General features: G+C 41.7%; 1 long non-coding RNA gene across 1 annotated transcript; it reads right to left on the reverse strand.

Moving 5' to 3' along the window:
• Positions 1-5,460: 5,460 nt before the first annotated feature.
• On the reverse strand, positions 5,461-11,168 carry LOC139591568 (uncharacterized). The gene is made up of 2 exons (XR_011679678.1): positions 6,938-11,168; positions 5,461-6,168 (listed from the first exon to the last, which is right to left on the reverse strand). It is a non-coding gene; the product is annotated as an uncharacterized lncRNA (long non-coding RNA).
• Between the last annotated feature and the right edge of the window lie 3,511 nt (positions 11,169-14,679).

The following is a 14,679-nucleotide window of genomic DNA, read 5'->3' on the forward strand; positions in this document are numbered from 1 at the left end:
TTACCTGTGGTCAGTAACTGGTTGGAAATATTTGGCTCCATTTTCTAACACTTGCATGACTGCAAAAAGCAATAATTATTGACTGTGCTTGCAGGAGGGTTTGTGTGCCATGGAGAGGGAAGCTGTGCTGGAAAAGGTTTGGTCCTTCAGTTTCTTCCCAGAGATAAGACCAGGCATGCAACAGTCCAGCATGGGTCTACAAACTCAGAGACAGAAGTAAATTTGATCTCCTGGTGTGAGGTTCAGAGATTAAACCAAGGACTCTGATACCAATGGCAGCCAGGATGGGAATGTGATGTTACCTGAATAAAGCCTCCATTTGTTCAATTAAGAGTTTTCCTTTCAGGAGAGATCTGGGATCCACAAACCTGAGTACCCAAGCTCAGGTCCTGCCTGAATGAACAAACTCATGTGTCCTGTGTCCTACCAGGATGGCTTCTGGACAAATCCCAAAGCACAGGGGCCAGAACAGCACTAGGATGCTGAAAGAAGTACAGTCATGAAGGAAACAAAAAAAAAAAAACCAAAATAACAACCCACTAACAAACAGAAAAACCCACAAAAAAACCCCAAAAACAAAAACAAAAACAAAAAAACAACAACCCTCCCACAAAAAAAAATAAACCCAAAAACCAAACGCTAAAAACCAAACACCAAAATGAAAACAAAACCAAAACAAAAATAAAACCAACACCCCGAACAAACAAACAAAAACCAACCCGCAAACTCAAACAACCAATCTGGCATTTGTTAAAAACTCCAGAGGTAAAAAGTGGAACTTTGATTATAGAAAGTTAAAATGTTTCTGCTTCAAATTCTTCTTAGCAGGAACTACTTGGAGGTTTTCATAAACCAAACAGCACTGCATTTATGAGAGCTTATAATGCAGCAATGCCATTTTAATAATAATAGTGATGATTATCATTTTAGTTTTGTAAAAATTATCTCTTAATATGATTTGTAACTCAGCAAAGAAGCCTCTTGTCTAGATTGCAATTTAATTTTTCATAATAAATTACCAACAGTGTTAGAATTTGAATCAGTTGCTATTGAAACAGACACAGTGCTTTAAGCACATCATTTTTCACATGATTTAGTTTCATAGGTGTATATATATCCTAGAGGGGAAAAAATGTCAATTTTTTCTCTTTGGACTGGTGGGTGATGGGTATGGCTCTCTGCACCCTCATCCAGGTGAAATCAGGTATTAAAATCTCTGTACCACAGGGGGTCTGGGTACCTGTGGTAGGTTGACCCTCCTGTCTCCCTGCTGTCCCCCCTGTGTCTCCCTTTCCACCTCTCATCTCTGTGAATCATTTATTTAAGAATTATCATTAAAATCCACATTCATCGCACAACCTTCATGAATGTCAACAAACCCAACCAAGAAACCAACAAAACGATTCCCCACCATAAAAACCAGAATAACATCAATGCAGCACAGAACAAAAGGGGCAATTTACACAAAACCACCCCTTGTCCTTTCACCACAACTACAACAGAAGTTCCCTATGATCTTCTACTCTCTGACATTGTTCAGTCCATGTTTCTCCCATTACCTCTCCGAATTATCATCCTTATCTCAAAATCCTCATGATCCTGGGTTTCAGCACCAAAAACACTGGGGTGGTTTGACCCTGGCTGGATGCAAGACACCCACCAAAGCCACTCTGTCACTGCCCTCCTCAGGTGGAGAGAAAAGTGAAAATATAACAAATGGTTCATGAGTCAAGATAGGACAGGGAGATCACTCATCAAATTCCATCATGGGCAAAACAGGCTGAGCTTGGGGATAGTAATTGGATTTATTAGCAAGAAAATCAGAGCAGGATAATGAGAAGAAAAAATAAATTGTAAACACAACTTCCTCCCATCCCTCCCTCCTTCCCAGCTCTCCCTCCTCCCCTCAGTGGCACAGGGAGATGGGGATGGGGTTATGGTCAGTTCATCACTCATTGCTCCTGCCACTGCTCAGGGAGAGGAGTCCTTCCCCTGCCCCAGTGTGGGATCCCTCCCAGGGGGGCAGCTCTCCATGAACTTCTGCAATGTGAGTCCATCCCACAGGAAAGTTCTCCATAAATTGCTTCACTGTGGGTTATTCTTCCATGGGGTCAGTCCTTCAGGCACAGCCTGCTCCAATGTGGGTCCCCCACAGGGTCACAAGCCCTGCCAGGAATCCTGTTCCAGGGTGGGCTCCTCTCTTCATGGGCCTCACATGGGTTCACAGCCTCCTCTCAGCATCCCTGTGCCCCATTTTGGGTCTCCTCCCTGGGCTGAGGTGATCTCTGCATCCCTGTGCCCTCCTGGGCTGAGGTGATCTCTGCATCCCTGTGCCCTCCTGGGCTGAGGTGATCTCTGCATCCCTGTGCCCTCCTGGGCTGCAGGGGCACAGCTGCCCCACCAGGGTCTCACCAGGGCTGCAGGGAATCCCAGCTCCAGCCCCTGGAGCAGCTCCTGCCCCTCCCTGTGTCCTGACCTTGGTGTCTGCAGGGCTCTTCCTCTCACACATCCTCACCCTGCTCTTCTCTGGCTGCAATCACATCTGCACTATAACTTTTTTTCCTTCCTAAATTTGTTATCCCAGAGGTGTTACCACCTTTTCTAACTGGCCCAGCCCTGGCCAGCAGTGGGTCCATCCTGGAGCTGTGAGGGATTGGCTCTGCTGGACATGGGGGAAGCTTCCAGAAGCTTCTCAGAGAAACCACCCCTGTAGCCCCCCTGCTTCCAAAACCAGGCCATGCAAACCCAGTACAGTGCCCAAGCAGGTTAACAAAGACATTTCAAACCAATGCCAGGAAACACAGCACTGTTAATTCATTGACCTGGAAGGCAGAAGCTATTTGGGAAAGAGCACACAGTGACTGATGTCCATAGATGTGCATCTCCTTGCCCTGGTTTAAACTCTACCACCCTTAGTTCCTGCTTCTACCCATCCCTGAATTAACAAGTTGTTATATTTGATGCATCTTTCTTCCTCCCCTCCTCTTTCTCTTTGTAGTTACGAGCTTCTATTTGCTGTAAACCCACTTCTTATTTCTGGAATGAGAATTGTGAGGTTAAAGCATTCTTTTTTTAATTTCAGGTCCTGGGAAGAGTAAACACTCCTAGACTGGATGAAGACAGGCAATGAAGAGTTTGAGGTTTTTTCCTCACTCTGCTGTTTTTCTTTAGGGAATAATATTTTCCCCATTGTTACATCTCCCATGTAATTTTCCTTTACTGCCCTCTTCTGATTTAGCACTTGGATATTAGGCAGATTAATAGTGAATAGATAACCTGCAAGTTGTCCAATATTGTAAATATATTGTAAATACTACTGGCACTCACCTCACTCTGCCCATTAGCAATGCTCACCATTACATCTCCAATGATGGCATACACATAAAACACCACCAAGGCTGCTGGACAAAAGAATCCCCAAGCAGAGTGGATAAATCAGAAAAATTTAAACAATATAAACAGGAGCTTCCATACCTTCTACAAAGTTCCATTACTGCCAGCAATACATTTTGAGATGATGTCATAACACATACATCACAAATACCAGAGAAGCAAGGCTTGTAGCAATCTCCCTCCCAAACAGCCAGCCAGCATGTATATTTGAATATCTTTTTGACAGTACTTAAGCTGGAGGAAAAAACAACATTTTTTCCAGTCTCATCAAAAAGCAATTGACTTTTAAGCACAGGGTTTCATCCATGGCTGTTTATTTAGGGGACTTTATTTGGTTTAGTATTTTGCCATTTCACATTGATACAAACAACTTTATCTATACTTGAATTTTTTTCTTTGCTCATTATGAAATTAAATAGCCTGGTATGAAATTTGAAATTACATACTTTTATTTCTGTGCAAACAGCATCTCCCAATAAAATAACCTGTAATACAGTTATGAAAGGAAATTATTTAAGAAATTGCAATTCTCAGTTGAATTTGTCTGCTTCCTTTATAGACTAAGTCACCAATCTTTATAGACAAATGTTAGTCTTTACTATATTTTGCTTTTGGAGTACTGTGTACACTCCTGGGAGCCTAAACTGGGGTGTCTTTATCAATCACTGGACTTCAATAACCTCACTGAAAGTCATTAACTGTGTCCCCAGTTCAGAAATGCTGCTGCTGGTCACTCACAAGCTATAGAGAAGCTCAGTCTTCAGTTGCAGGATACCTTTGCTGAGCTGGTGTCTCACAAAGCAGCACATCTGACACACACAGGACCAACAGGCAGGCTTTTGGAGTTTATAACCTTTATAACCCAATTTTATAACCTCGTCTCAGCTTAGAGCTGCAGGGTCCTTACAGCACTTCTGGCCAGGGGTTTCTTGAGTGCACAGCATGTTGGAAACATCCCTTGGTTTGGGTGACAAGAGCCAGGCTGAATGAAGGCTCACCCACCCAGAAAGAGGGAACTCAGGGCCTGACTCTTGGGAATTCTTATCAAACCAGCTGGATTTCTGGGAGGGGATTGTCTGAAGTCAGCCCAGACAGACAGACAGATCCTTCCCCAGTCTGCCAGACAATCTTTAAAGCAGCTGCTTTAACCTTGCTGAACCAGATCTAATCAGAGCAGGTGAGACTCACCTTCTAATCACTGAGTCATAAAAAAGCCTTTGTGGCACCGTGTGAGAAACAATCCTGTGAGCAGAGAGGACAGGCAGAGGGAGAGGCAAGGGGGCACTGAACAGCACAGGAATGTGGACTGAGAGGCCCTCACAACACCCTGACATCAGGTGAGTGCCTAAATCATGGTGGGCTGTGGCCTCCTGCCTGTGGCATTCGGCCCTGGCAGTGCCAGGCAGCTGCTCTGAGCCACAGCAGCCATCTAAACCCAGCCACAGGTAGGGATGTGATTGCTCACACCCCGCTGCCACCCTGAAAAAACTCCCACACTGGGGCTGGAGTGTGTCCAGGGCCCCAGGCAGTGTCTCACTGACAATACTTCGGTGTTTAGAAACCACTCTCCCTTAATAGCCAAGTTAAGATCCTGTGTATTATTCTTACAGCTCTCACTCTCTGACTCTTTAATGGCCTGGCTATTAAAACCAATGGGGTTTAAATGCAACGAAGGTAGAGCTTAAAAAAGAATCCCCAAAGCCCTACTACTGGTAGGCAGTAATGGCTGAGTTAAAAGGGGTGGTATTTCTCAGAAAAGATTGCTCAGAGGGAAATTAGGAAATTCTGGAAGCCTGAACTGCCCATTAAAGAGAAGGTCCTGGCAGTGGGAGTGAAGTGTGACAAAGCAGACACTGACTGGCTGGGTGAGGCTCATGCAGGCTGTGGGATAAACTGAACAGAGGGAGAAGGGATTGTAAGGAGGTATGAGAAAAATCTAAGAAATCAGGTAAAAATCAGAATGAGGCACACAGACAAATATGGGAATATTCTCTAGAAAAGGTTTCAAAGTTCAAAGGAGTAACCTTTATCAGAATTGATATGGACAGAGTATCACAGACACCAGGATTAAGAGAAAAATGTTTTTATTTAGAGGTAAGACTAAAGAACAAAGCTATGCATTTTTGGGCCAAAGAGAGGACAAAGGGAGCTTAGGAGTACTAAAAACCTGAAATTAACTCTGAAGAACTGTAAGTACTGGTTTTAAGTACAGAACTAAGAGAAGGCTGGGTATAACTATAAGCCATGTTTCCGTAACAGGAGACCAAGCTCTCACTGCAGAATCCCTTCCAATTTAAGGAGCTCAGCTGTGAACATCCCAAAATAAGGATTCACCAGCTTATGTCCAGTCAACTTCAGGTCTCTAGAGCAAGAGCTATAACATGCCATAGGGGATGAAGGTGTTTCTAAATAAGCTTTAACACCTGAGGAGGTGTGGAATGACACTTTTATGGTTCCAGGAATGCTGTGGAAATACAAACTGGTGTTTTAGCAGAGGTAGAGTGCATTTATGGAGTGCACTTGACACTATAGAGCAGCAAATAGCTGAGCAGACACATGCCCATGTCTTCTCCTCTGCCTAACTCCTCCTTCTTTCCTCACCCTGGTGGAGTCTGAGTAAACTCCAGTGCCTTTGGAGCACAGCAGTGGAGCAGGATCAGCTCTGGCAGGAGAGCAAAGGGGTCCCAGTTCAGCTGCTGTGGGGCAGCTGCCAGCTGAGTGCTCCTGACTGGGAAGCTGTGACACTGGCACATCCTCAGCAGAAGTCCCTCCATTCTGGATAATACAGCAGAAGACAGGAACCAGTTGTTTTTCAGGAGAAATTGAAAAAAAAAAAAAGAGAAAAGGATATAAGTATGGACTGAAGAGCCCCAGCAAGCTACTTAAATGCAACTCTTTAAGTGCTAATTGAGCTGTGTTTTAAAAACAAACTATTCTTCATTATGAGAAAAATGTAAACTCTTCAAGGTTCTGCTGAAACATGGTTCTTTCATGGGGGCAAGGTGACTACTTTTAATAAGGTGTTTAAGTAAGGGCAGAGTGGGGGAAAGGCTTCTGGAACACCTGGGTCAGGAAATTCTGGTTATTTATACCCAGTTCCACTCAGCCAGAGGCAGCCCCAGGCACATGGGGATTCACAGCTTGGCAGCCAGGGCAGTCACTTCTGCCACCAACCTGAGGTGCTGCTGAGTTTTATGTGACCAAAAGGACTCAGGTCAGCACACAGGTCCCCTTTTAGTTATGTATTCTGCCTGCCCAGCAACCATGACATGTGAATCTCTTTCTGAAGGCAATATATGCTAAAAAATCACATCTGTGCCGCTTAATTTTTGCCTCCATTCCAATTACATCACAAAGTGAAAGCTGTCTTCCAGGAGATTTATGGCCTTTATTTCACATTGCATTGAGCCCATCAAAATTTAAGATCAATTGACAAGACACAGCTCATGAGACTTCTCAGTTTGTGGACATCCACAGTGTTAGGGAAATGGAAATGTCACAAACTCAGCAGCACAAAAGGACAAGGTAATGAGCTGGGACACACCTGAGGCACATTCTGCTCTCTTCTGCAGGATGGAAAACCCAGCCACTAAAACAGACAGGAAGAAAACAAAGATGGGGACAGGAATCTCTGTGGCTCTGTGGGATAACCTGCTATTCTGCAAATGATTGTTTATTTTAAATGGGAATATTTCTGACCTCTGGTTTGCTCAGATAGCTACAGCTGTGGTCATGGTGCAGCAGCAAAACCACTTTGTTCTGATCCTTGTTATGATGTTTATAAGACAGTTGAGGATTTCTGGTTATTAATAAATTGGCCTTTGCTGCATTTCCTTTCTTTTATGAAGTAGTTGAGTGAGGCAGATTTACCTTGGAGTAAGAGATGGGCAGATGGCAGGGCTATATAGGTCATGAGCTCCTCAACCTGATAAAGGAACTGCTCTGTGCCTATACACTGACTGACTCCTGCTGACTCAGACTGAAAATGTCCATAAAAGCATTCCTTATAAACAGAAATACCTGCATCTAAGTATAAACATACTGCCTAAACTAATTATTATAATTAATTTTATATACCCCTTGTGAAAATAAACTCCCTGGTTAAAAAGAATGAAGCATCTGACTATCCCAAATATGAAAGTGGCTCAATCTGCTGTTTTTTTCTATTGTTCATATTCATTCTTCTAATTAGCACTTTTGACTTCCAAATGGGTAGACTCAATGACACCAGCTCATCTAGGATCATGTCAGCAGTTGTTGACAGTCCCTGGTGCTTCAGATGAGGAAGACAAAATCCATTTTTTTAATGCAAAGATGAAATAGCCACTCCATCTCCTTATTTTAAGGTTCGTTTTTACTATCTTTTCTCTTCACTTCTAGGCATTGTTCAGTATGTTCTAATTGAGGACATAAATATCTTTTACATTCCTCCATCTAGTTCTACTCCTGGCCTCAGAAGTATTGTACAGCATTGCATCCATTGCTACCTATTATCCATTCTGTCTTCAGTTAAATATGATGTTTTATCTTTTTTGTTTGATGTTTGGACTGTTTGAACATCTTTTTGTTCTTGTATTGCAATTAAAAATACAAGAACATGAAACATCTTCCCTTTTTAAATGTGCACTCTATAGCTACATATTCTCTTCTTATCTAGATAATCCTAATATGGAAATCCTTTATATGGAAATTTTTCCACGTCATTCCTCCCAGTTGCTTCTAAACTCTTCTTTTCTGCCACTCATTCTTTTCACATGATATGTAGAACTGAAAGGTTCCAAATAAACATACCACAGATTTATTCCATATATATCCATAAATTCTCCCATGCCACTCCTAGGTTTGCACCGACGTTTTCACTCAATTTTTTTTCTTTTTACTGGTTGCCATTAACTTTGACCTCTGACAGCAGTTCAGGCAATTCTTCCAAACTGCAATACCCACATTAATTTTCATCTGATGCTCAGTGACCTAGCTTAGCTATCTCTGTAGTGCTCCTTGGTCTTCTCTTGTTTTAATTATCCCAGACAATTTTGTCGTATTGCAAACGTCGCCACCTCACTGACCATTCTTTTACAGATTGCAAATTACATTAATCACCAAGTACTGGTACTCAGCCTCAGGCCATTCTGCCACTTCTGACTTTTCTGTATGCGTCTCTCCACGTTTCTAGAACAACTTTCTCTTCATCCACAACAACTAGCTTTTTTCCCCAGGTTTCTACAAAGAATTTTTCAGAAATTAGGTAGTTTTTAAATTATTATTTTCTGTAGAAAATCTTGCATCTTCCTTGATGGAAAAATGTTTGTTCCTACCACATTATATCCTCTTAGGTGCCTCGTACCTATTCATAATTGTTTAATCCCATTTACCCAGCAGTTAAGCAAAGCTCACAAGGGCTGTAATCACAAGATTGTCCAGAGCACTTACAATCTGTTCAGCTGTCTAATACCTTTGCAGTGTCTCTCATTTCCCATTTGAGCTGCAGCTCCCTGGAAAAAAAGCCAGCCTGGTGATGGGGGCACAAGGCTCAGAGTCAGCTCTGGATTCTTGCTCCAGCTCTGCCAGCTATTGGCAGCGTAACCTTCAGTAAGTTCCCTAACCTTTCCACACCTCTCTCCTTTCTCCAGTGCAGATGGTGCTTTAAAAAGCCAAGATTTGCCAGGTCCCTGTTTGTCTCAGTGCTGATTCCTGCAGGTTTTTTCCATAACTCCATCAGAGCATCACAAGCCAGGGGACGTGAGCACAGAGCAAGCAGCGTGCTGCTCCTCTGCACATCCCTGAATACTCTGACAGCTTTCCAAGGATTTCCTCTCTGGGTAGAACAGGGAGCACCAACCCACCAAACCACCCACCTCCAGGAGCAGACACATCTGGAAAAGCTGTGCTTTCATTTTTTTATGAAGCCTGATTATTAATGTTTATGAAGCCTGATTCTTGGAGATCCTTGGTAGGAAAATTTTACCACCTGCTAGGTATTAGACTTCTGTAAATATTTCCAAGCAGGGCACAGTTGCCAAATGTTTGGGTTCAACTTTAACCATTCTAATGCTGGGATGGGGGGAAATCCTCATGAGAAACCAAATTTTTTGCTGAACAAATGTTTTACACCACTCATTTTTCTGGTTTCTGTCTCAATAGCCCCCACTGTTTCCTGTCCCTTAAGTGGTCCTTGTAATCATGTATTTAAACATTTTTTGTCAAATCTTCCTTCTCAAATGCAGAATTAAAGCACTGATATGCTGCAGATATTAGTTTCAAGGTCTTGACATATTTAACATAATTAAAGAATCTGATCAGTTTGTTCCAGTATTGTCATTTTAGCACTGTATTGGCTTTTGACTACATGAAGTATTACACAGTACCCTAACTGTAGAAGGTCTGAGATAAATTACACCACTTGAACTTTTAATATATTTACTCAGGCAGTAGCTTGAAGGAAAGTTCATAGAAGCAAATCTATTAGGCAAATTAGGGTTGTAACTTTTTGGCAGCTTCATTTAAAATATTAGTCAAAATTAGTGAAGCAATTTAATCCCATTCAAAATTATGCAAGACCAATATGCAAATAGAAGAGGGAGAGCTTTAGAAATGTAGAACAATTACTATTTGAATACATAGGTATTTAAATAAATGCACCACAGAAGAGACCAGCCAATGACAGCTGGTTATCCTACAGTGTAGGCTGGCTTTGATCTCCATGTTCCACTTATTTCTTTCCTTATTTCAGCAGAACTTTTGACTTACTCTCTGCCAAAGCATCTAAATGGCTGACTTCAGAGCAAACTTTTTCTTCTCTTTTCTATTCCACATGCTGATACTTGAATCAGAAAATATTATTCTGATTTTGTGTTATATTTGTGTAGGACACAATTCTTCCTTACCTCTCTGCATGCTTTGTTAAAAACAGATTAGTAAAATTGTTTGATCATTCATGCTGAGTTCCTGGCAACAGCCTGTCATACTGTAAAGATAACTTTTCACTGAGTATCTCTCCCAGAAGTGTATTAGGAAGACAGGAGAAAAAAAAATACATAGAATTGTAATAATTTCTCCATGTCTATGTCCAGTCTACATGACCTGCAGGTGCACTCTAAAGGCTGGGTATATTAAGCAGCAAAGAAATTATCCAAGGCAAGGCTATATACTGAATTTGGTGGGGGATTCCTCAGTTAGTATTTCCCCTGCATTATCTCCCCCTTGGAGAAAGGTCTTTTTACTGTAGTGGTTGAAAATGAGCCAGGCAAGCTTTCAGAGGTACTTGGATTTAATTATCACCATCTAGAGGGCTGATTCAGGTAAACAGACAACACAAAGTTTTCAGATACTTAAACACACACTTAGCCCTACATATTAGAGGTCCCAAGTGTAAGGAAGAGATTACACATGTGATCTTTCACTGTGCTACAGAATTGAACCCCAGAGGTTTAGAACTGTGTGGGAACAAGCTTCCTCTGTGCTATTTCTCCTCAAAATGTTTTCCAGGACATTGTGCCTATCTGTCAAAGAATGACAAAGGTGCTTAAAATTGACCTTGAGTCAAACAAAGAGAAAAAAAAAAAAAATTCATTTTTAGTCAAGAACCAAGTTTAATCAATTATTTTAATAAGATTAATTTAAGATGGTCTCATGAGCAATCTTCTGCTATATTTAGGGCTACCATGTCATTTTTGTAACACGGAAAATCAAAGAATAAAGAGGAAAAGGTAAAATAAAAAATCAGGCAAGTGCATAATCCAGTATCTAAGAAACAAGGCAAACAATGCTACCAGCTTCCTCTTATTTGAAGTGAGAGGTTAAAGTTGCAAGAAAATAAAAATCAGAAGTTCTTTTGAAAACCTTAACTTTTTATTTCAAATGTAATTTCAATAAAAGCAGGGTCTGCTTTTAGGGTGACAGCTGCTGAGACCTGTGATGTTTTTGCATTGAAGGTGGAAACCTTCAAGTGTTGAAATGGAAAATTTTTAATTACTTTTAAATTGCCAGCAGTTTTCTTTGCCTATCCACAGTAAATTATTTCTGTAAACACTTTCAGCACTGGGGAGAACATTTCAGAGATGAGTGATTAGTTATGAGTGACACCCAGAGACTTCCAAGTGCAAGACCTGAACATTTTCTGAGCCACAGCTACTGTGGGCTGACAGTGGCAGCTGTAAAGCAGCCAGGGCAGGGAACCACAGCTTTCCAAAGCTCTGGAAAATGCCAAGAGCTGGTGCACAGAGCCAGGTTAAGCCATGGCAGCCAGAGAAATACCAGACAGGAATGAATCACTCAAACATCTTGGCTCTGTAGGCTTACAGAATAAAGCCCAGGACCAAAAATAAAACTCAGGGTGTAACTTCACTGAAGACTGCGATGGACAGCACAGATACCTGAGGCAATTTGAAATCAGAGAGCTTTCAGGGGAGCAAATTAACCCATGCACAGCTTTGTGCTTTCATATACAATCAGCTTAACCAGTGAGCACACTCTCAGAAATTTTGTCATAGCTGCTTTAGTTTATGAGGCTTAAACTAAGGCATATAATCTTAAAACTGGGATGTGCTGGATGCTTAGGGACCAATAGACATCTATTCTGGTTGTAGCAGTCATGGCAGAAGCTCCTGTGTTCAATCAAAAATGAGCTGGGTACCTTTAGCAATTTAAATAATAAGTCTTCATTAATCCATCTCATTTTGTAGAATGGTTTAGGAAATGATCACACGAGGGAGGTTGATGTTATCATTAGTATACCTAGCCTGACAGACAAGAAAGGGTTTAAAGATTCCTTGGAGAGAAAAATGTTGCATGCAAATTTGAGCCTGACAGAGCTGCCAGAACCAGCTTTCTAAGGCTGGCACTCTGCAGAGCAGAGGACACAGCAAAGCACTCCAGAAACAAGTGCCACTGCCAGTCTCAAAGCTCTTGAGAAGCTGAAGGAGTGAGAGGCTTGTGAAAGTAATCACAACACCAAGTTTTCTTCCACCCACTCCAAGAATGAGAATGGTGCAAGCTCTCTCCCAGCAATGGTGTTGAGGCCCTGGCACAGGCTGCCCAGAGAAGCTGTGGCTGCCCCATTCCTGGAAGTGTTCAAGGCCAGGTTGGATGGAGCTCTGAGCAACCTGGGCCAGTGGAAGGTGTCCCTGCCCATGCAGGGGAGCTGGAACGAGATGATTTTGAAGGTCCCTTCCAACCCAAGCCATTCTGTGACTCTGTGATTCTCTTTCAGTTGCATGTGGGTGTCAATAGTTGCCAGCACCACAACTAAAAAGGTTCATGCTCTCATTCCCCAGAGGTAAGGTTTGGCTGAAATTGGCTGTCTGTCACAGGGATCTGGGAAGCAGTACTTTAAAAACAACATTCAGCAACAGAAATATGAGTTGCAAGTTAAATGCAAACCTAGGAAAGTTTTGGTGGCTGCAGGCACACTCACCCACTTTAAAACTGAGCTGTGGCTCAAGGTCCAGAGTCAGATTTTACATGAATCAAGCAGATTAGAAAAAAAAAAAAGCAAACACAGAATACAGACTTTGTCAAACCTGCTCTTACAAACAAGTTTTTTACAAAATGTAATTAAAACTATTTACATACTGTGCCTAGTATATTATTCTGTCTTTACTGATAATCTTTATCAAGCTCAAAGTGGGGGGTGCTCTTAATGTCAGATGGATGCTTAAAGAGACTGGAGTGATAATTTTTAAGATGTCTTTGAAAAATTATAAAATGAGCAAAGGAAATTCATGTAGGGATTGAAAACTCTAAGAAAAGGGTATAGAGATTTGTCCTGATCCTAAACAAATGAATTCATCAAGGAAGTGGTGAGACTTGCCATATGATACAGCAAGTACTTGTTCCCAATGCAAAGGAGAAACAAGCTTGCATGTCCTGGCTGGAAAGGAAAATCTGCAGTCAGCAGTCCCTTATCCTAGATGTGCATTGAGAGTATCCTCATTTTTCTGGAACAGTGCTGCTAGAAAAGATAACAGCTTAGAAAGATGGCATCCCAAATTTGAACCCTTGTGCTAGGCCTGGCATACCTGATACAGGAACATCTGACATCTATCGGGGTCCTGTTTAACCATGAATTCTGTTCTGAAATATAAGTTCAGTCACATAACCATAACCTCCATCATCTCCAGCCTCTACAGGCCAGCAGAAAATGTTAAAGAATACACAGGAATGGATGCCAATTCTGATCTGCTCCTAGTGCTGTTAATAATGGCGTGGCACCATTGTAACATGACTTGTAACTTGCTTACATTTTATTCAACTGAAAACTGAAAACAAGAGTGCCTGCTCTTGAGTGCTCACTAGGAATTCATGTCAAATCACAGCAACTAGCTGATACATGGGAAAAAACATGAGGTGGGGGAAGGTAAAGGGGAAGCATAATCTGGGATACCAGGAGCTGTCACCGTTTTGTAAGAAACAACTGTGGGAATGAAGAGCAATGACTGCAAAGAGCAGTGATGTTGTAAGAAATATCCTGTGGCCAGAGACAAAACTTGACACAGCAGGTGGACAGATGCAGAGGAATACGTGACACTTTCTCCAAAGGATGAGTCCCAGCACTGCCATTTCACCTGAGAATTTCTGACAGCCAGGAGCCACAGCAGGTTGTGTCACTGCCATATTTTCTGAAAAATCCCTTTGCCAGGATTTCTTCTCCTGGGAAGCTGAGAAGCCTCAGAGAAAAATGAAAACAATAATTATCTGATTTGTTTCTCCTGTTTGCTGCTTTGGAATGTGGTTTGGACATTGTTTACCAACTGGTCATTGTTTGATTGGTTTCATGTGAATTGTTTTAACTTAATGACCAATCAGTGCCAAGCTGTGTTGAGGCTCTAAGAGAGAATCACGAGTTTTTCTTTATTATCTTTTAGCCTTTTGTGTGTATCCTTTCTCTATTCTTTAGTACAGTTTTAGTATAGCATTCTTTAGTATAATATAAGTACATAAAATATTAAATTGGCCTTCTGAGAGCATGGAGTCAGATTCATCTTTCCTTCCAATCACAGGTTGAGATGAATTTGTTTCAGGATGTGGCACAAGTGGAGCTAGCAGACCTGCTGCCATCTGACAGCAGGAGCATTGATACTCTGGGAGATATTTCCAACTCCATGAATCAGTGCAGACACCTCAGACTAATTGAACATGTGCTTGTTCATTAAGTTAGATTAAGTTAGGAACTGAACTTCCTTATTATGTTAATGTTTAATTTCAGGATGCAGAGGGAAGTTGCTGAGAACCTTGTCTTTAAGAGGTTCTGGCTTGAACCAGTTGTTAAATACAAGCTACAAATTGCAC

Source organism: Agelaius tricolor, unplaced genomic scaffold (genome assembly GCF_023055355.1).
Source record: "Agelaius tricolor isolate 1412-34295 unplaced genomic scaffold, bAgeTri1.0.p SCAF_7, whole genome shotgun sequence".
In the NCBI taxonomy this organism is placed as follows: domain Eukaryota; kingdom Metazoa; phylum Chordata; class Aves; order Passeriformes; family Icteridae; genus Agelaius; species Agelaius tricolor.